The sequence below is a fragment of the Natator depressus genome, chromosome 26, assembly GCF_965152275.1.
Source record: "Natator depressus isolate rNatDep1 chromosome 26, rNatDep2.hap1, whole genome shotgun sequence".
NCBI lineage: Eukaryota > Metazoa > Chordata > Testudines > Cheloniidae > Natator > Natator depressus.
This window is the reverse complement of record NC_134259.1, coordinates 4,236,609-4,257,405: the sequence shown is the minus strand read 5'-3', so window position 1 is coordinate 4,257,405 and position 20,797 is coordinate 4,236,609. Positions and strand designations below refer to the sequence as shown.

At 46.4% G+C, this 20,797-nt stretch overlaps 1 protein-coding gene and 1 long non-coding RNA gene across 2 annotated transcripts in view; one reads left to right on the top strand and one right to left on the bottom strand.

Moving 5' to 3' along the window:
* DUSP26 (dual specificity phosphatase 26) overlaps positions 1-16,834 on the bottom strand; it is a 33,947-nt gene extending 17,113 nt beyond the window's left edge. Inside the window, exon 1 of the mRNA XM_074940142.1 lies at positions 16,817-16,834. The gene's annotated coding sequence lies outside the window, so the exon portion shown is untranslated. The remainder of the gene's footprint in view (positions 1-16,816) is intronic.
* The window catches only part of LOC141978219 (uncharacterized), a 255,098-nt gene continuing 234,851 nt past the window's right edge, over positions 551-20,797 (top strand). The window contains exons 1-2 of the long non-coding RNA XR_012636353.1: positions 551-639; positions 16,837-16,924. This is a non-coding gene — a long non-coding RNA (uncharacterized LOC141978219). The remainder of the gene's footprint in view (positions 640-16,836; positions 16,925-20,797) is intronic.

The window sequence follows — 20,797 nt, the reverse complement described above, 5'->3', positions numbered from 1 at the left end:
TAATGTATTACTCTTGTAATACAAATAATGTCTTTTAATACCAAAAATAATTATGACCTGGCAAATCACATTCATTTCCCGTCCATCAAATGAAGAAGAGAACACAGCCTAGATACAGATAAGGCTTCCATCACCATAGCAGCTCAGCGCATCTCAACCTTCAACATTTTTATCCTCACAGCACCTCTGTCAGGTAGGGAAGTGCAGTTATTCTTACTGTACAGAGAGGCTAAGTGATTGGCCCAAGGTCACACTGGAAATCTGTAGCCAAGCAGGGCTATGCCCCCCACCCCCATTCTCCTAAGCCCCAGGCTAACACCCTAACCAGTCAACCATTCTTCCTCTCCTGACCTGCCTTACTTCATGAAGGAATGTTTGCAAAGCACGTAGTGGGCCTGAGCTGGAAACCGCTGGAGGAAGGAAAAGGTTTATGTATTTATTACTATGATCAGAGGAGCCCTGGTCATGGAGCAGGACCCCATTGTGCTAGGTACTGTGTTCTGAGGGTTTGAATTTATCTGTGTGTTTCTCTTTCAGCAGCAGTCTGCTAGCCAGCAGGCCAGAGCGAGGTGAACATTCTCTGCATACCTATATCCATCTCTTCATGATCACCTCATGACTGCATTGGAGCTGGAAAGGGTAAGACTGGGAAACACTTTCAAATGTGACAAAATGTCTCTCCACCCCTTGTGTGTTTTCCTCTGTAATGGTGTGGCAGAGAACATGATGTCGGAGGCTGGCTGGCCCTTTGAGGCAAGCTGGGCTCAGCCTGGCTCATGACTTAGCAGTTGACCTTCAGTCTCTCTGATGATCTGGCAACATAAGGGCTAATCAGTGATCCCAGCTGGGTGTAATGGGGCTTAATTAGAAAGCCCAACCACCCCCAGCTGTGGGGCTGAAGCAGGGAGCACACTTCTTAAACAGAGCTGGGCCCTCAACAGTGGCAGGAAGACTGGGTTATTAAGGGGAGCAGCTTTCTTGGGAGAGCTTCCCAGGTAGCATGATAGGTTCCTGTGGATGAGTTCTGAGGTAGTGCCCAAAGGGAATTGAAGTCAGACCTGGGAGGGGTGAAGGAGCTGCTGTATGTGAAGTTGAGCTCAGGAGAGTGAAGAACCTATTTTTAGAGGTGACTATTGGAAGGGAACTGAGCTGTTGTGTGATTTGGCTGGAGGGCTGAGACCCTGAAGCCCTTGTGAGGAAGTCTGGGGAGGAGATCAGCTGGGTGTGATTGCTCTGGCAGCCAATTGGTGGGTGAGGCAAAGAACCCTGCAATGCCATGTCCAGATGTGAAGAGGTGACCTAGAGGTAAGGATGTATGTTTACAGGGGGGTCTGCTGGATGGGACACTGTCATTTCAGATTTCTTTGTCTGTGCTAAAGAGGTGCTGTCTGATGGCATGACCCTGGTTTTTCCTATAGCAGATGGAATGGGCTGGAGACTTGCATAAGGAGAATCCCCTTCCCAGGCTATGCTGATGTCGGAGAGGTGTAGAAGCAGGATGCCATGTTAGGGCTGTCTTTGCTGCTTGTGCTGAGTTCCCCAGTGGTATGAGTCTTTGCTAAATAAAAGACATCTCTCTGAAAAATAACTAAGTAAACTTTCCAGGGAACCCAGAGGCTCAGGGGATTGTAAAGCCCTTTGTAAGGGAGACTGTATGTGTTTGCTCCTAGAATGACTCTAGTATGTAGAGAATTACATCCTTCTAGTATGAAAAGTAGTGTGGTCCCTATGTGCGATTTGGGTTGAAAGTGTTCCAGGACACCTCTACCTTTCCAGGAATAATTTGAAAATAGGCAAGTTTGCCCTCTAAATAGCCTTCTGTGTAAATGTGGGTGTGTCACATGTGAGGAAAGCTCTGTGTATGTTACTCATGCCTGGTGCACATCATGTAGGTTTGTGAGGTGTAAGCAAGTCACAGATGTGCTGTGCATGGATCACATGTGGACAGCATGCAAGTGTCATCCATGGGTATGTGAGCTGTGGCATGCACTTGTGTGGTGTACAGCTCATGCATGAGTGTGAAGTGTATGTATAATACACATGCACTTGGTGTGGCTGTCATGCCTATGTGAGGTGTGGCAATATGGGGATCTCACGTATGTGATGTCAGGCAGTAGGTGAAACACTTCTGATTAAGGAATGCTGTCCAGGGTTTTAGGAATCTGAGTTCCCTATCCTCTGAGACACTTATTTGCCTTGTTGAGGGGTAGTGAATCTTTAGCCAGCATGCATGGCACTGCATACAACATTCAAGATTGATTTAATGCTATGCCAGCCTGTCTGGAACTATTGTCTGCTGGCGAAGCAGGAAGGCTCTGTGTAAGAAAATTGAGATGCTACTGGAAGTTGCAACAATAGTGAACTACTCGTATTACAGTACTGCCACAACTGCAGCTGAGATCAAGGCTTTACTGTGCAAGGTGCTGTGCATATGTAGTATAAGACCGACTTTACCCAAAGGTAGTCCTAATCTAAATAGACAAGTGGTGGGAAAGGAAAGAAAGTGACATACCCAAGGCCACACAGCAAGTCAGTGGCAGAACTGGAGCCAGAACTCAGGTCTCCCAAATACCAGTGACTTAACCACTAGCTCATGCTGCTTTCCCAAATGAAGCACTAAGGTGTTAATCCAAGTTTTATGATGATCCTGCTCGCTCTCTCCCTCCCAGTGCATGAGCCAGGGGATGAAAATTTAATTCAGGGATATAGTCTCACAAAGGAAACCGCAAATCTGTAAGTGATCCTCCTCCTGCAAGCTCTTAACAGTTAAGTGTTCTATTAAACTCCCCCACGCTGCTGCATGCTAGGCACCAGGGAGGAGACAGAAGCTGTCTGGCCATGACTACAGTCCAGGATGCCAATCCCCTCAAAATAAATATGCTTCCCTATAAGAAACATGATAGATAAACCCTGGGACGGAAGGACAGGTAACTCAGTTTTTCAGGTGCTGATTACAGCAGCATCAGCCAGAAGGGAAGCTAAAGCCTACTGAAACTTATTGATTGGTGCCTGTTTTATCTCCTCTTCCCCCCCCCCCCCTTTTTTTTTAAATGGATCTCATCACAAGAGCTCAACTTGACTCCTCCGGCAACCAAAGGTCCCCAACAAGTCGTCCTACAGCTCTGAAACCTGAGGAGACAGTGGTCTTAAACCCTGTCTTGAAGCCACTTGCTTTGTAGAGAACTTGTAGCATTTATGATGACTGAGCTGGGAATCTCCGATTTGCTCGTGGATGCTTTCTGCTTGTCAGATGCTGCCTTGTTAGTGTCTGAAATCTGGGATGGATTTGAGTTGCTGGCCTTCAAGAAAGGAAGGGGGGGGGTGGGACCTAAAAGACAGAAAAACAATAAGTTGCTGCCAAAATGTGTTAAATCAAGATGCTTCCTTTCTGACTTCACTAAAGCTAGGGGCTTGTCAACAAAGGAAGCCAGGACCTGATTCAAAGCTCACTGATGAGTGGGGGAGAAACTCCCATTGACTTCAGTGCATTTTAGATTAGCCCCTTGAGTACAAGATTCTAACTGGGGGAGAGAGCAGTGCACGGTCAAAATGCAGGGTCAAATGAACTATATCTAAGGTATGTAATGGCCTCATTTACCATAGCATCTGAGAACCTCACACCTTATAAAGATTGATCTTTTAAGACTTTGGGCTTGGCTTCACTACTGCACTAAATGGGTGCTTCTGTATTGATGCCAAGTGGAATTTGCCTGGGGGTTGGGGGGAAGAATGAGCTACATTAGCTCAGTCACTTGAGGATTAGGGTCCTTGTCTTAGTCCTACTAAGGTCAATAGCAAAACTCCTACTGACCCCAGTGGAGCCAGGATCTGGCCCTCTATGAGCAGGTAAAGCGTATATCCTCCTCTGTCCCTATTTACACATTTTACTAAGATTGGCCGCTTTTCAGGGCAGGGTTTGTCAGGGATCTGTCCACCAGAGCACCCCCTTCAGATGCTACATAGCAAGTGCGCGCACACAAGTTCAGGTCTTCCAGCAAGAACATTCAATGGCAGGTCCTCAGCCCTCTGGCCAAGGCCTCCTGACGTCTTCCCTTTTCCAAGTGGAAACACAAATCCAAGGTCAGGACTAAGCACACAGGCACAGGAGGGGGGGAAACCCTGCCCATGGGAAGTTCTAGTCATGATAGTTGAACCCTTCAGAGGGGCCCCAGTCCATCCGGAGTTTGCTGGCCCTCCAAGCACAATGTATAAATAGTCTTTCCCCCTTCTTTAGCATAGGGACCCTGTGTTCCCTTTCTGTGAGGGCAGAGGCTCTGCTAGCTACTAGACTTCAAGCTGGGAAGTTCAACCACCTACTTCCTCTCCAGGACTGCCCACTACTGCTTCCTCCTCTTAAACCCCTCCAAACCTGGCATGACTTGCAGGTGTGGTAGGGCAGGGCTATTCCAAACAAAAGCAGCTCCTTATCCCCTTCCATGCTGGTGAAGTTTATATGTCCTATTAGTCTCTTATTATATACACATACAGCCCCTAGCCCAATGGGATGCTATTAGATCTACAAATCACCATACATTTCTTATTTCATTTCCGACCATAATATCTAGGCTAAAGAACCTGGGCTGGGATTTCCAAAGCTGCCCAAATGATTTATGAGCCCTGTACTGGCCCTTGAAAGATAAGTGGCTGAGAACTGTCCAGCCTATCCCATTCCAAGAAGTATCTTCTGAGCAATGATCCTGGGGACCTCAGGGCCAGATGTGGGAAGAGAAGAAGACTCTTGCCTTTAAGGGCCTAGGACTGGGACCATTGTGTTGCAGAGTGAGGCAAGGTTCCCTTCTTGCTCCTGTTCAATCACCCAACCTGTGACAAGCTCAAATCTAAATTCAGTGGGAGTTGGGTGCCCAACTCCCATAATTGCCTTTGAAAATCTCAGCCCTCAGGCTTTAGGGCTCTGGGGCACCTTGTATTTTTTTTTCTTTGGAGGAAATTGCTGTTGCATGAGGGACTCTGATGCCTGAAGGTTCCCGTTTATGCTGTGATGAATCCAGGCACTCACTCAAGCTGAGCCTGTTGCTAAGGCATATCTTCCTGTCAATGACATTGTCTTAAACAGACTCTTGCTGTAATAACATTTGCAGTAATGAAATTGCCCAGCTGTGCAGGCTGCTTTTAACAGTAAAAATATCTGAGTCTGCTACAAAGGGAGATCTAAATGTCACAGAGAAAAGGTTTCTGTTTGTTGGAATGGAGCAGCTATGGCAGCTGCTGGTGATTTGGAGGAGAAAGGCTTGCTTCAGATCCATTAAAGGAGAATCAGGGAGGGCTTTTTTGTGTGTATGAGAATGATCGAAAGATGTCCAAGATCACAGATCTGTAATATACATGCAAATGTAACAAGTCAAAAATCAGCTCCCCTTTTTCTGTTACTGAGTTGGGACTGTTCCTCCCCCCCCCCCCCCCCGAAGTAGTTGATGAGACAAGGCAGAGAGCTCAGGAAGTGAGATGTCCAGTGATTGGGTCAGACAGATCTCAATGATAAAGGTGTAAATCTGGAGTAACTGCATTGTGACAGCAGGGAAGAAACTCAAACTCCAGGTCTGACCCATCTCTCATTTACACCCATGTAATTTGGGAGTGACCCCGCTGAATGTAGTGGGATTACAATGTGAAACAAGCATAAGTGAGATCAAAATCAGACCCCCACATGTATACTTCTGTGTATGGAACACCTGGAGGCTCATGCCCTTAGGAGGAAGAGTTGAGATGATGATTCTCACACAGCACTCTGCAAACATGTGGAGTTCCTTTGAGTAATTAGTTCATTATTATCCCCACGAGACCAATGAAGAAACAGGTGCTCAGAGATTATTGTGGTGCATCACAGAAGACAGGACCACAGTGCATCATGGGAGACGTAGTCCATCAAGCTAGCCTGAGCCATAGAGAAGAATGGGGGCATGAGGCACCCAAACTACAACTCCCATGAGGCATGTGGTGGTTTGGGTGGACTCTGTTTAACATTGAATTGACCCACAGTGAAACAAGTCAATTGTTTTTCAAACTGAAATACTTCAACGTTTCTAAATTGTTTTTTTTAAACTTTTTCCATTTCATGTAAAATTTCTAATATATTTGACTTTTCCTCCCAGTTGGGAATAAAAACAAATCATACTGGATTTTCCCCTGGGATGGAAACTCCAGTTTTCAGTCTCATCTACCTGAGATGCTTTTGGCCTGATCTGCAGATTTCATGGGATTCTGTTGGCGCTGTGGATTTTCAGCACTTCAGATAACTTGAAACCCTTTTAAAGGGGTTTGGTTAAGGAGCAAAAATCACTGTTCACTCTTGAAGACTTGGCTGCATGAATTTAAGGGTATGCCTACGCTGCAGTTGAGAGGTCTGACTGCAGGATGTGCAGATATACACAAACTAGCTGGATCAAAGTTAGCTTTGAGCCATGCTAGTAGTGAAACCATGGCTGGTAGTTGTGCATATGGACCCAGGGCCCTAGGCAGGCGGGCCTCGTCCCTGTAGTTAACAATGCTGCTGTAGCCTCATTGCTGTTATTGCCTGAGCTAGCTTTGATCTGCAATCACACCTCCCAATTGCCTACTTTCAGTGTAGGTTCTGTTTGGTTAGCATGAACGCTGGGGTAAACAAAGGAAGGGCTAGGAATTCAAGGGGGCCAGGGTTTTATCCTTAAAAGTGAAACGCAAGACTCCCATTTACTTCAACAGAGCCAGGACTTTACCCTAGACTTTACTTCTTCTTCACTTTGCCTCAAGTCTTCTGAGGAGCAGCTGTTCCAGTGACACGAAGGGCTACAACAGTCCACTACGTTTTTCTTCTGGCTTCTTAATGGTAACAAGATCTGGGCCTCAAGCTTCCCTCCACCCAAACCCCCTGCTAGGGAGAAAGTGATATTTCAGTAGAGGTAGAAAAAGCCTCTTGTTGCATGGGGAGGGACATATAAAAAAGAGGGAAAACACTGAAGCTGATGACTTAGCCTGAGAAAGGGCAACTCATGTCAGTTAATCGGACACGTTGTCTGGCTATGAAAGGAATGGCCTTTCCATTGTGGGAATGTGTGGTGCAATGGGAGGGGAGATGTCTGCTTTTCCAACTATGGCTTTTAGCATGAGATGGAAAGGTCACAAAGGACAAAACTGGAAGGGATAAAATCCAGCCCCCCAAAACTGACCAGCTCTGCAACTGGGCCTGACTTAAGGGAAACAGATGGTGAGGAAGTTTGTGATCTTAATTATCATCCTTATTAGCATTGTGGGAACACTCTCTCTCTCTCAGAGCCCCAAGATCAGAGCCCCTTGTGCTAGGAGCTGTACTGGCATATAGTGATGCAGTCCCTACCCCCAAAGAAAGCACAAGACAGACAAATGGGGGAAGAAAGGAACCATTATACTCATCTTACTGATCTGGGTGCTGCATGATCTGATTGTTTATGGATTGTCAGCTGGCTTGAAGACCCAGCACAACTGGAAGCATGAACTGATGATGCTTCCAGGTGTAGGGATCACAGAGGACTCCGGAGGGACTACTTGTAGGATTTGGTATGAAGTTTGGGTGAGGAACTGAACTTTCTCTCTCCCTTCCATGTAAAGCAGGATAAAAGGAAACACCTTGAAACAAGTTGAGCATCATAATTTGTAGGTTGAAATCCTGGCAATAGTGAAGGCTCCCATGAAGTGAGAATCTGGGAAACAAGACCTCTCTAAGAACCTTAACAGCAGTACATGGTAAAGGAAAAGAGACCATGGATGCTACAGCCTTGTATGAATCCCAGGCACCAAAGCAACCCCTTTTGAGGAGGAGGCTGCTCATTGCCTGTCCCTCCAGGATCCTGAAGTATGACCTACTAAATGATGCTGCTGCTGGATGTTTTCCTTCCCTTGTCTCCCTTTAGAAGGAAATGTCTTGAAGGGCTGGAGCCAGCTTTGCGAGATCCATTGGGCCTAATGGGATGTGATGGCAGGTAAATGGACGCGTTCAGGTGGGGAAAGCCACATCAGATCTAGGTGCACTTGGCCTGCATCTCTCTGGCTGGCTGATATTGCTCAAAAGAAAGAAGGTGAAATGAAGCTTTGTCCAACCGCATCTGTATGGGGTATTCCCCACTGATGACCGAGCATATTCTATAGCCCCAGTCTCGGGATCCTGTTTGCTCCATGCACTGCAATGGGAGGCACAATTTCAGTTCTGCTGTATCAGCAATGTTCTTCCTCTCTGAAGTGGTGATGCGTGTGGAACTAGTTACGCATTTGGCTATGATCTCACAGCTCTGCCAAGGCCCTGCTCTCCTCACCTGCAATACCTCCCCTATCAAACCAGTTGAGGGCCTAACTAAGGAACTCACAAGATCCCCATCTCTGTAGCACCCCAGTCTTTGCATTTGTCCTCACAACACCCCTGTGAGGAAGGGCAGTGCTGTTACCTTTATTTTATGCAGGGGAACTGAGCCACAAAGACCAAGTGACTTGCACTACCTCTCTGCTTGTGCTGTACTTGTCCTGTGGATAAACAGAAGACTTGTGGGCCTGATTCTCATACACACTAAGGCCCCTTTACAACACTTTTGCAGTGACAATATATGCTGACCATATAACGGGTGTCAGAGCAGTATAAAGGGCCTCTATTGTAAATGAGAACTGGGTCCTTGATGTCTAAGGGTCATCAGTCCAGTTACTTTTACCATGGCTAAAATCCTAATCTTTTCTGCCCTGATCATGTAAATACTTAGGATTTAGCTAGCGTTTGTTCTTATTACTTGTCTTGGCCACTCCAACCAAGATCAGGGTCCCATTATGATCGGTATTGCACATACGCATAGTAAGAGACAGCCCCTGCCCTGAAGAACTCCAGTCTAAATAGTCATGACTGTGAAGGGTTTCTCCATTGTACCGAAGGGAATGGGGTGGGGGGAAAGCAAGGCACTAAAAGATTGACCTGCCCAAACAGTTGCACTGGGAGTTCACGGCAGAGTCAGGAATTGATCCCAGCTCTCCTGAGTCCAGTGTCTTAACCACAAGGACTTCCTCGCACCTAGAAACCAACTAATTACCTGTCTACAAGGGTCTCGTGCTACGATGCCATGCCAGTGTCTCCGTGATCTCAGCTCTCTGTAGCATGCTGTTTAAGAGCTGTGGCTTTGCAGCAGGCAGCCCCACTCCAGGCTTTATTGCTGTCACGGTCTGACTGTCATTTTATGAGCCCAGGGCCCTGCCTGTGCCACTCTTGTTCATTTCAGAAAACACTTTGCAGAACAAACGAAGGTGGGAGGCAAGTGGAGCAGGAGCACTTCTGAGGTTGAATCTTTTTTTTTTTCCCTCATTACTTTCACTGGCTTTAGTGATCTTTCTTCATGTTTCCTGAAAGCGATAAGGGCATTTATTACATGAGCACGAGGCCTTGGGAATCTCCTGGAGACGTATCATTCCTGCTATTATCTTCCTCACATGAGGAGCAGTTGTTCTTGTCAGCCTTGCTCACTCCTCCTTTTGCAGGGAGGAGAGAGGATGCTGGGGATTTTTCATTAATCACTTTTATACCAAGAGCTGAGGGTCCTGTCTGCATTCCAATCACTTCTGATCTCTGTTACCATTTTTCATAGCAGCACTTATGGAGGTTGTCTAACATGCCTCGAATTGGCAGCATAAATGACCAGCCATTCAATGCCCAGAGTGAAGGTTTAAACTTCAGTGGGGAAAATCTGTTACAGCTGTCCCTTTTTCTCTCACTGTTTCTATTTTCTCAGAAAGGTGCTGTGGGTGGGGGCTGGGCAGTGGCTAGTTTAGGGTAACAAGAAGGTAGGCGTGAGTTCAGATTTCTGATTTTTTAGGTGGGGTGTTGTGAACTGAAGATCCAGCTTAAGAATCAAATGGAGGGGAAAATACTCTAGTAGCTTCACATAATGACTTCCAGCTGGGGGAGATGAGCACAGCACCTCTTTTGGCTTGCAGGATTGAATGGCTCCCTAGGAAGCATGAGGCTCTGAGTGTGAATCTAGCACTTCAGGCCAGGATTAGTTTCTTACTAAGTGTTTGTACAGTACCTAGCACAATGACCCTCTATCTTCTTTGGTGCCTTTTGGTGCTACTGGCACAAATATATAATAGCTCTTTTCCACAAGGGCACACAGGGAGTTGCAGGATCTAAGGTTCATAAAATATCAGGGTTGGAAGGGACATCAGGAGGTCATCTAGTCCAACCCCCTGCTCAAAGCAGGACCAATCCCCAAGTTTTGCCCCAGATCCCTAAATGGCCCCCTCAAGGATTGAACTCTCAACCCTGGGTTTAGCAGGCCAATGCAAACCCCTTCCTAGTCTCTCCTGCCCTGAATACTAGTCTTCATCTCTCACCACTGTGTAATAAGCTGGTAAGGCAGCTTTATTTCATTTCCACTCTAGGAAGTGGTGCAGATGTCCCTCATCTTGGGGGGTGGGGGGAGGGATAGCTCAGTGGCTTGAGCATTGGCCTGCTAAACCCAGGGTTGTGAGTTCAATCCTTGTAGGGGGCCATTTAGGGATCTGGGGCAAAAATTGGGGATAGCTTCTGCTTTGAGCAGGGGGTTGGACTAGATGACCTCCTGGTCCCTTCCAACCCTGATATTCTATGATCCGAAGACCAGGATGAAAGGTGACAGGGCAAGTCACTTCCTCTGTCTGGTTCCCCTCTCAACCTTTGTCTTGTGTATTTAGCTTGTAAGCTTTTGGGAGGGTGGGGTGTGGGTGTGTATGTACAATGGGGTCTGATAGTGATTGGAGCCTCTATACTGCTTTTAATCCAATAATAAAAGCTGAGGATCAGCTGCTGGGCCCAAAAATATTGCTAGCCACAGCCCAAGCTAGTTCTATGAGAACATCTCCCATTAAACAGGCACATCCAAGTCAGAGGGTCTAGGCATGCTGGGAATGTGAAGCTGTGACTGGCAAGAGGTGAGGCAGACTTTCGGAAAAGCTTCTCATTGCTGGTATGGTTAGGTGGAGCTAGATGAAGGCAGAAAGAAAGCCCTTGTTCCCCCAGTGTGGAACAATCTGCAAACAGCTGCTGGGCCCTGTGGGGATCCAGAGGGGGAGAGCTGCTCTGTTTGGCTTTCAAGCTGGACCTACATCAAACTTGTTAATGTCAATAGAAGGGAAATTGATTTGAGCTTTGTAACCCTAATGAATCCCTTGCTAGTTGCAGTAAATTTATTCTTTTTGATTTCCTTTTTTGTTTCATGGCTTTATTTTTTTATTTAATTTAATGTTCCTCTTCTGGCAGCAGTTTCTTTTTATTTCTCTCCAGTTTAAAAAGATGTGGTTGATTCCAATTAAACACCCCCTTTGGGATTATTGAAAAGGCAGACACAACCCCCCCTCCATTTCCATGGTAACATGGCCTCCTTCATGGATTCTGAATGAAGAGCTGAAGTATTTTGAGGAACTCTTCCTCCCTGCTCCTCTCTTTTTCCCCAAATTATTTGTGCTACAGGGAACAGCTGTTAAGATATCAGTATCTCTTCTCCCACTTTTAGCCTTGGCTAAAACATCCATACAGTATCTGGATTGCAAACTTTCTTGAGCACACCTCAAAGTGAAGCTAGCATCCCTGCCTCCTTTAAAAGAAGGAAAACTCCAAGAAGGGAATATAGTCTAGAGGTTAAAGTAGAGCAGGGAATAAGGCCAGATTTTCTGGCTTCTAGTTCCAGTTCCGCTACTGGCTCAACGGTACCTTTCTGTATCTGTTCTGCAAAACGAGGCTAATACTGACATGCCTCTTAGTATGTTTCATGTCCGAAGCCTCTCAGCTCATCCATAGCTTAGAATCAGAACTGAAGTGTGCAAAAAAAAAAAAACCAAAAAAAAAAAAACCTTCACTTATGAATGAATCACCTGTTAATTTCTTCTCTTACATCCTGGAAATGAAACTTCATTCTCAGAAGCTTATGTCAGATGCTCTGGGATGTTTAGCAGTTCAATAAAGTTTCCACAGTCTTTAAAATTAGAGGAAGTTCAAACTTGTATGTGGGTGTAAAAATGACTGGGTACTTGTCTCAGTGAATTCATATATGGGGATGTGGATCTGGGTAGTTATGCGAGTGGCTTATGCAAACATTTCTTTGTATGCTTACTGTTCACGTGTGGTGGTTATGGGGGTGGTCTGCAGTGTGCACATGTACAGGACATGTGTAAGCCTGTCTAAACCCAGAAGAAAGCAGTTAGGTGAGGAAATTGAAATATCTGCTGTGTCCTTGACACTTTCTCCCTTCCGCCTGTAGTTAAGAAGCTGGGTCTTGTGTGAAATGACAGCTTTGCAGCTGTTAATTATTGACCCTTCATTTTTATAAAGGCTGTATTTTACCATCAAGTGCTCCATCTCCAGGGGGAAAAAGGAAACTAGACCAGCCAAACAACTACCTAAATAGCAAGAGACGGTCTCCTACAAAGCACTCTTTTTATCTGCTGTTCTGTTCCTCTGTGCCACTCAATGATCGCTCACCTCCTGACTGTGAGTAGCAGAGCTTCTGGCTGAGGCTTCCATGCCCATCAACAGACTAGATTTAAAGGGTGAAAAATCTCAATGCAGAAACACTGTTTGCAGGTGGCCTAAGGTATCCTAGTGTGGCTTTTGAGTGTCACGCAGAAGCCAGAGGATTCTCTTGCAAGCCATTTCTTGGGAGCAAGCAGCTGCACTGTGTGTGTGTATATAATATATATAACTTTTTTTGGAAGGCCAGTGTCCCCTTTGTTTATGCATTTACTGGACTCTTCCCCTTATCTCGTTAAGTGTGGGGTCTGCTTGTCATGCAAGGATCCACCATTTTTTCGTCTGTCCAAGGCAGTACTAAGGTCCACTGACTTTGTTAGCTTTCTTTGGGACGGTCTTTCTCCTGCCATGCAACCAGGTCCCTCACATTCATCCCTGTGTGCATCCAAACACCCCAAAGTTGTGCTTTTTGGGTTTTTGTTGTCTATGCTGCACTCTGATTTCCATCCTAATACTTCCATGCTTTTGCACAATGCATCATCGCAGGGTGCACCATTGTAACACCAACAGACCGCAGTCGTCGGGATCGAACTGGGGACCTCTGGAGCTTAGTACGTAAGCCTCTACAGCATGAGCTCAAAGCCCACTGCCTGTTAGCTAAGGCTGTAGAGCAGACTCATTCTCTCTAAGTGGTCTCGGTGCCACTAGATGGGACAGAGAACCCCACCCAGGAGGTGTGTGGGTTACACTATACAGTGGGGTTTTCTGCTCAGTGGCAAATGCTTGTGATTCGCTGTCCCTGAGAGGAGGATGTTCCACACTCTTTCAGTTCTCTCCACTTTGGACAGTGTATCCCATTCAAGCTTCTCCTGTGACCATGATACATGTATTGCAATACAATACTTATATGCTTCTCGAGCTGATAGTCCAACTGAACTTTCACTGAAGCTTCAAAAAATTGGCTAGCTCCCCCTACCCCATTCCCTATTTTTAGGTGGTGGTTGGTTGGTTTTTTTTTCTTCCCCTCCCAAATATGTTCCAAACAGAACTACAGCAAAGAGGCCACTCCTGTGCTGTTTCCAGCCTGAGTTTGCAGATCCAAATGGATCGGCACTGGTGCAGTCTGCCATATGGGTGTTCATCTGAACTCGGAGCATGTCTGCACTGGATTCGGGGGTGTGACTGCAGCTTGTGTAGATGTGCCAGATCTAGCTAGCATGAGTACCAATAGCAGCGAAGGTACAATGGTTTTGGGGCAGGCTAATTGCGTAAATAAGGTCCCAAGCTGAAGGTTTGTGTGTGTGGTGGGGGGGGAGGGTTGGTCCTACTTGGTGTCCATCTTAAAGCTTCAGCTGTTGAATGCATAAGAATCTCAGCTTTCACTTTTTAAAATAAACTTCTAGCCCTCATGGTTGCAGAGAAACACTTGTATCACCTTTTCAAGCTAATCCTAAATGCCCAAACCAGAAGGCCAATTAAAAAGAAGAAAACTTTTTTTAAGGGGGAAAACCCTTATTTAAGCCAAGCTCATGATTGAGTGGCCTGACTCCAATTTTCCAGTGATTGGAGTTGGTAATACTGGGCTTGCCAAAGTACTTTGACTCTGACCCTTTGCACATCTGCATGATGCTAAATACTCGGGTAACTTGGCAAAGGCAGGAGCTGCATGCTGCTTTCCCTGTCTCCTTCCGTTTCTGGGCTGTCATTTCAGCAACATCTTTAACAAATGAAAATCCTTCTTGGAGTCAATAGTAATTATAGGAATTTATCACAATTGCCAATCAAGGTGTTCTGGAGAGACTCATCTTTCTTGTTTTAAATTAGCTTTCACCACATGCAAACCACAAGTTTATCTTTAGGAAATCAATAGCAGGGAAATTACAGCTTTCATGGAGTGACATAACCCCCCAGCCATCTTGTTATGCATAATTCCTCTGGCAGCCTCAGATGAGAATTTTCAGGGAGGGAGGGGGTTCTATTTCACTATCCATGCAACCTGGACTCTTCTATTCCTACTGTGCTGAAGAGAACACCAAACAAGATCAATATATATTTAGCAGGCTAAGAAAATAAGATTCCAGAGGGAGGAAGGGTGGCCGTCACTGGACTGGGACTCAAGATCTGAGTTTGCTTCCTAGCTTTGCCACAGACTGACCTTGCACCTTGAGTCACTTCAGCACTCTGAATTGTTGCTGAAATATTCAAGGCTTTTGATCTGGATGTGTTGTAAGCAAGATAAGCGCCATCTGCAAAACTCTGCCCCCAGTTATATTGGGGCTGATACCAGTGAAGGCAATGGGGGTTGGCAGGTGTAACTCTGTGTACATGCATATTTAAAACCTTTTCCCCCTCTATAGCAGTGGCTCCCAAACTTGTTCCACTGCTTGTGTGGGGAAAGCCCCTGGCGGGCCAGCCAGGTTTGTTTACCTCCTGCATCCGCAGGTTTGGCCGATCATGGTTCCCAGTAGTCGCGGTTTGCTGCTCCAGGCCAATGGGAGCTGCTGGAAGCAGTGCAGGCTGAGGGACGTACCGGCTGCTTCCAGCAGCTCCCATTGGCCTGGAGCAGCAAACCGCGACTACTGGGAACCATGATCGGCCAAACCTGCGGACACAGCAAGTAAACAAACCGGCCCAGCCCACCATGGGTGTTCTCTGAACAAGCAAGGGAACAAGTTTGGGAACCACTGCTCTATAGGATTAATGTAGATTTTTTTTTTTTTTGAAGGAGTTTCTTCTCCACTAAAAATAGATGCTGTAGGCCAGATCCTGGTGGTGTAAATCAGCATAGCTCCACTTTACATCAACCAGGATCTGGCCCTATGTAGATAGGACATGCAAGCCAACAGGCAAGTATTTCCCTTCCTCTGGTGCGTTTCTCTTCCTTCGTAGTTATACTGAGACTCATTCACTCACTCCTGTTTTATAGGTCTTGGCCTGGTATGTCAGTCAGGGACTTGAACAAATATAGGAACCTCAGGCTGATGAACTAGAAGAATTAAATTAGATCATAAAATCATCCAGCAATTCCTGGCTTCTTCCCTTGACCCAGCTTCAAGTTTGAAAACAATAAAACAGTTTATTGCTCACATTTGAGAAGGCATTTCAGCCCAGGAGTCAATGGAAAGAAAGCTGTTTGCTTAAGTATAATTGAGTGCAGACCAGGAAAGGCCATGGGTGATGCAAAGCCCCACCCCTCTTTCCTCTAGCTCCTCAAACAATGCGCCTGATGCACTCACTTGCAGCCGGATCCAATGCCCTCTAAAATCAATGGGAGTCCTTTCACTGACTAAGTCTTTCTTTCTTTTGGATAAGACTCTCTCAATTAAGCCCCCCCCTCCCCCTGACATAAGTTTCACTGACAAAAGTGCTGGTGTGGACAGCACTATGCCAGCAGGAGAGCACTCTTGCTCTCGCTCTCCAACCAGCATAGAGCAGCTAGACCAGACACTTGTTTTACAGCAGCGCAGTGGTACAGCTGTGCCACTGTAAAGTCTGTAATGTAGACCTAGTCTTAATTATTGTTTACACTAGGAAAAGTGGTTTAAAGTTAGCTAATGCATTGTAACTAACCTCTACCTTTCCCTACGCAAATGCAAGTTAACACTATTCTACCCCAGTCTAGCTGGTGGATGATCGGCCAGCTAAAAGGTGTCTAACCTGCATCCACACTAGACCAAGTCAAGTCTAGCTACGCTGACCACCTGTCTAGTGTAGACAAAACCTGAGTGTTAGCACCAACACGTCCACCACCCCTAGCGTCCCCCACATTGCTGTTCTTCCCCCCCCCACACACACACCTTATTGCTGCTACCGCCACTTCCTAGGGTGACCAGACAGCAAATGTAAAAAATCGGGACAGGGGTGGGGGCTAGTGGGCACCTATATAAGAGAGAGCCCCAAATATCAGGACTGTCCCTATAAAATCAGGACCTCTGGTCACCCTACCACTTCCTCTTGGCACTAACCCCACTGTCTTTTAGTGATTCCTGACTCCCAGCATGGCAGGGGAGTGATGAACTATTTAACAGGGCTCATTTCACTGGCTGATGTCCCTGTGTCTTGAGTTTTCTGGGTGCACTTTATCCATCTACAGCACTTCTCTTTAAATGGCAGCTCTGAGGGGAGCCTGTGCTGCTGTCTATTGTGTTAACAAATTAAATCACTTAACATGCAATTTACCTTTCCCCTACACAACACTGAGCCTTTCATTGTGGGGATAGAGGGGGTGGGATCAGGGCTTTGTAAACACTGAACTGATGTGCAAAAATAATGTGCCACAGATGGGGGTTACCTAGGAACAGAAGCAGAGGTAATGGATCCAAGAAGACATAAGGTGAAAAAGAGAACCATTTATGGAATAATTGCTCTTACCCACTGCTTGCCTGTTTCAGGGGATGAGCCATATCCGCTCTCAGAAACTGTCACGACCGATGGATTGATTTAAAATCGCAGCAGAGAACCACAGAAGAATGTGAAGAGGTGAGTAATTACTGCTGTGGGCGGCTGCACACTGCAGAAGCAGGGACTCTTAGGTGGGAGGGGCTCAGCACGGCTGCTAACAGAGCAGCTATGGATGAGGCTTCTGCTTTGCGGACCTGGAAGGGCTGCTATAGACCAGAGTCGTGGATCAGATCTTCCCTGTGACTAACATGCAGGGAAGGCCTGATCTTCCTCTTATGCTGGGGCAAATCAGGAGTAATTCCTTTGAGCCAATAGTTACACCTGCATCAAGCTGGTATGTGTCCTTTCACAGGGAAAGGGAGGCCCTGTGGTTAAAGGCTGAGACTCTAAAGATCTTGATGAAACTCCTGGCTCTGCCAAAGACTGACCTTGGGCAACTGTTTCAGATCTGTAGAAGAGTGATCAAAAAAGTTGTCCGGCGCATTTTATCTAGCTGTTAAGATTCTAAGCTTTTCTGTGTCCGACGGCTTGGTTGTGTCTCTGTTTAGCACCCAACAGATGGGGGGAGGCCCTGAGGTTGGTTGCGGACTCGAGATGCTACCACAACAGCCTTTCACCATAAGAATAACTCTCAATGCTGACTTCTTCTTTTACCCCCAAAACAAAAACCCTACCCCAAGCAGCATTTTTGACCCCAAAAGGGAGAAGCACCAGAGAGTTCATGAAATCCACTAGCTATTGATATTTTTATGTGGCAGGCAGTCTGACATCCTAGTGCAGCAGCCTGAAACCTTGACACAGTGCCAATTATAGAGGCTGTTTTTATACTCGGTCTGCCTCTCACCATGGTTAACATGCTGAACAGTCTTTCAGGGCTGGGCTGACAGTTCAGGCCACTGCTGATGCAGGGTTCTGTGCCAGCCTCTTGCCTGCTCTGGGCCTGAGTTTTCTCCACCTGAATAAAACTCACTCCCTCTTGTAGCAGGCCAACATATCCTCGAATGGCAGGGGCTAGGGCCAGCAAGGACCAGGTGTCACAGGGTTTTGGAGTGGTCACTCCTAATACAATGACAATCCAGCCAGAGGGGCCTGCAGCATCCAGATTGCAGGTGCCTGTCCCAGCATCTCTCCTGTGACAGCAAGCAAAGGTCTAATGGAGTCTGGACACTTAATGAGTTGTGGAAAAGCTATTGTCTTCTCCGTGAAACTTCCTTTTCTATTGGCTTGGCTGGTAGTTTCTGGTCTAAGGTCTCTGGTTGATAGCACAGGGACATGTGTCCCAAGCTAGTGCCCTATTGAGGACCACTTTATTCCACCACTGTGAGACCTTAACCCAGGTGTTCTCTCCCACCATTCATCAGCCTTGTAACCTTTCTAGGGTAGGGGCTGTCTGTGGCTGTAGAGCACCAAGTACAATGGGCCCCAGTCTCAGTTGGGACCTCCAGATACAGTTATACATCAACATATTTAAGGCCCCAACATATTTATGTAAATATAAAGCATCCCAAGGCCAAGAGTACAGAATCATTGACTCCATTGGGTGACCTAGCTTTCAGCTAACGAACTGTAAAGCAAACAAAAGCACTGAGGCATCTGAGTGTGAACAGAGGTCCAGCCCCTCCCTGGTGGGAGAACATCAGAGGTCAGTGGCCCTCCAGACTATCTACGACATTTTGTTGAGCTCATTTTGGTTCTCAAACTCCCCCCACCCCACCCACAGAGCCCACACTCTGGCTGCAACCCTCAGGCTGCTATCTTCTCCTAATTAAAGTCAGTAGAGCTGTAACATTCCTTAAGGAAACAATTTCCAGTCCAGTGGCCTGAGGGTGGGCACAGATGGATAACATCACAGGAGAACAAAGGGGCAGTCCAAGGGATGTGAAATTAAAAAGTCGGAATAGGAAAGGCCATCATTTAAATTCACCAGATTCAATTTCATGAGCTGCTGCTAAATATGCCAAGAGGGGTTGAGAGAGAAATGGATAAAACTTAGTCTTTGTCAGCACTCTTGCATCTCTAAATCTCTAGAACTCTTCCATTGCTTAAGTGTTTACAGGGTTCTCAGACAAAAGCCTTTCTCGCATAAGAAATCTCTTCCCCTCCCCCCCTGCATAGGTGCTCCAGGGCTAGAGCACCAAAGGGGGAATGGTGGATGCTGAGCACCCACCGGCAGGCCCTTCTAATCAGTGCCTCCTGCCCACAACAATCACTGTTTTGCAGTGTGCAGGAGGCGTGGGGGGGAGCAAGGACATGGTACACTTTGGGGAGGGGGCAGAATGGGGTGGCAAAGAGGTGGGGGGGACTTGGTGGGGTGGGGGTGGGGCTGGGGCAGACTCAGGGATCAAGCACCCCCCTCCCCCCACCCTAGCACATTGGGAAGTCAGCACCTGTGCCCTCCTGATGTTTTCTTCCTCTGGAGGAGATCCTTTAATGTTTTGAATTCATCCTTCTTAGTATTTACTTAATTAAAACTGGAATAGGTACAGAGAAGGGCTACAAGGATGATCAATGGAAAACCTGTCTTATGAAAGGTTTCAGAGTAGCAGCCATGTTAGTCTGTATTCACAAAAAGAAAAGGAGTACTTGTGGCACCTTAAAGACTAACCAATTTATTTGAGCATAAGCTTTCGTGAGCTACAGCTCACTTCAGTATGCATCCGATGAAGTGAGCTGTAGCTCACGAAAGTTTATGCTCAAATTGGTTAGTCTCTAAGGTGCCACAAGTACTCCTTTTCTGCCTTATGAAAGGAGACTCGAAGAGCTTGGCTTGTTTAGCCTAACTAAAAGAAGGTTGAGGGGAGATATGATTGCTCTCTATAAATATATCAGCGGGATAAATACCAGGGAGGGAGAAGAATTATTTGAACTCCATACCAATGTGGACACAAGAACAAATGGATATAAACTGGCCATCAGGAAGTTTAGACTTGAAATTAGACACAGGTTTCTAACCATAGAGGAGTGAAGTTCTGGAACAGCCTTCCAAGGGGAGCAGTGGGGGCAAAAGACATATCTGGCTTCAAGACTAAACTTGATAAGTTTATGGAGGGGATGATATGATGGGATAGCCTAATTTTGGCAATCAATTGATCTCCAAATATTAGCGGTAGATATGCCCAATGGCCTGTGATGGGATGTTAGATGGGGTGGGATCTGAGTTACTACAGAGAATTCTTTCCTGGGTGTCTGGCTGGTGAGTCTTGCCCACATGCTCAGGGTTTAGCTGATCGCCATATTTGGGGTTGGGAAGGAATTTTTCCTCCAGGGCAGACTGGCAGGGGCCCTGGGAGTTTTTTGCCTTTCTCTGCAGTGTGGGGCACTGGTAACTTGCTGGAGGATTCTCTACACCTTGAAGTCTTTAAACCATGATTTGAGGACTTCAATATCTCAGACATAGGTTAGGGGTTTGTTACAGGAGTGGGTGGGTGAGATTCTGTGGCCTGCAAGAGGTCAGACTAGACTATCATAATGGTCCCTTCTGACCTTAAAGTCTATGATTCTGTTCAATTACATTTTCCTTCCCCCTGCTGTCCCTTTGAAAACAGAAAGCTAAGGATGGACAGCACTCTCCCCAGTACACTACATATGAGAGGCTGGACTCTAGCAACTAGGACAAAGGCCTCTCCTGCAGTTTCCCCATCTGTCAAATGAGGCTCTTGGTACTGACTTCCTTTGTAAAGTGCATTGAGATGTACTGATAAAAAGCACTACATGAGGACTAGATATTTATCAATATCCTTTGTGGCAGAGAAGAATAGAAGAATACAAAAAGAGGATTCTCAGTGAGGCTACTGGACATTGATATACCCTGTAGTTCTCTCTAGGTCTCCACCTGTACAGGAGAGAGATGCTATGGAGACTAGATGTAAATGACTGATCTGGCCTTATGCCATCTGTTGCCAGTGCTCGGCATCCATGTGGCTGGAAGGATGGTGGCCTAGGACTTAAACT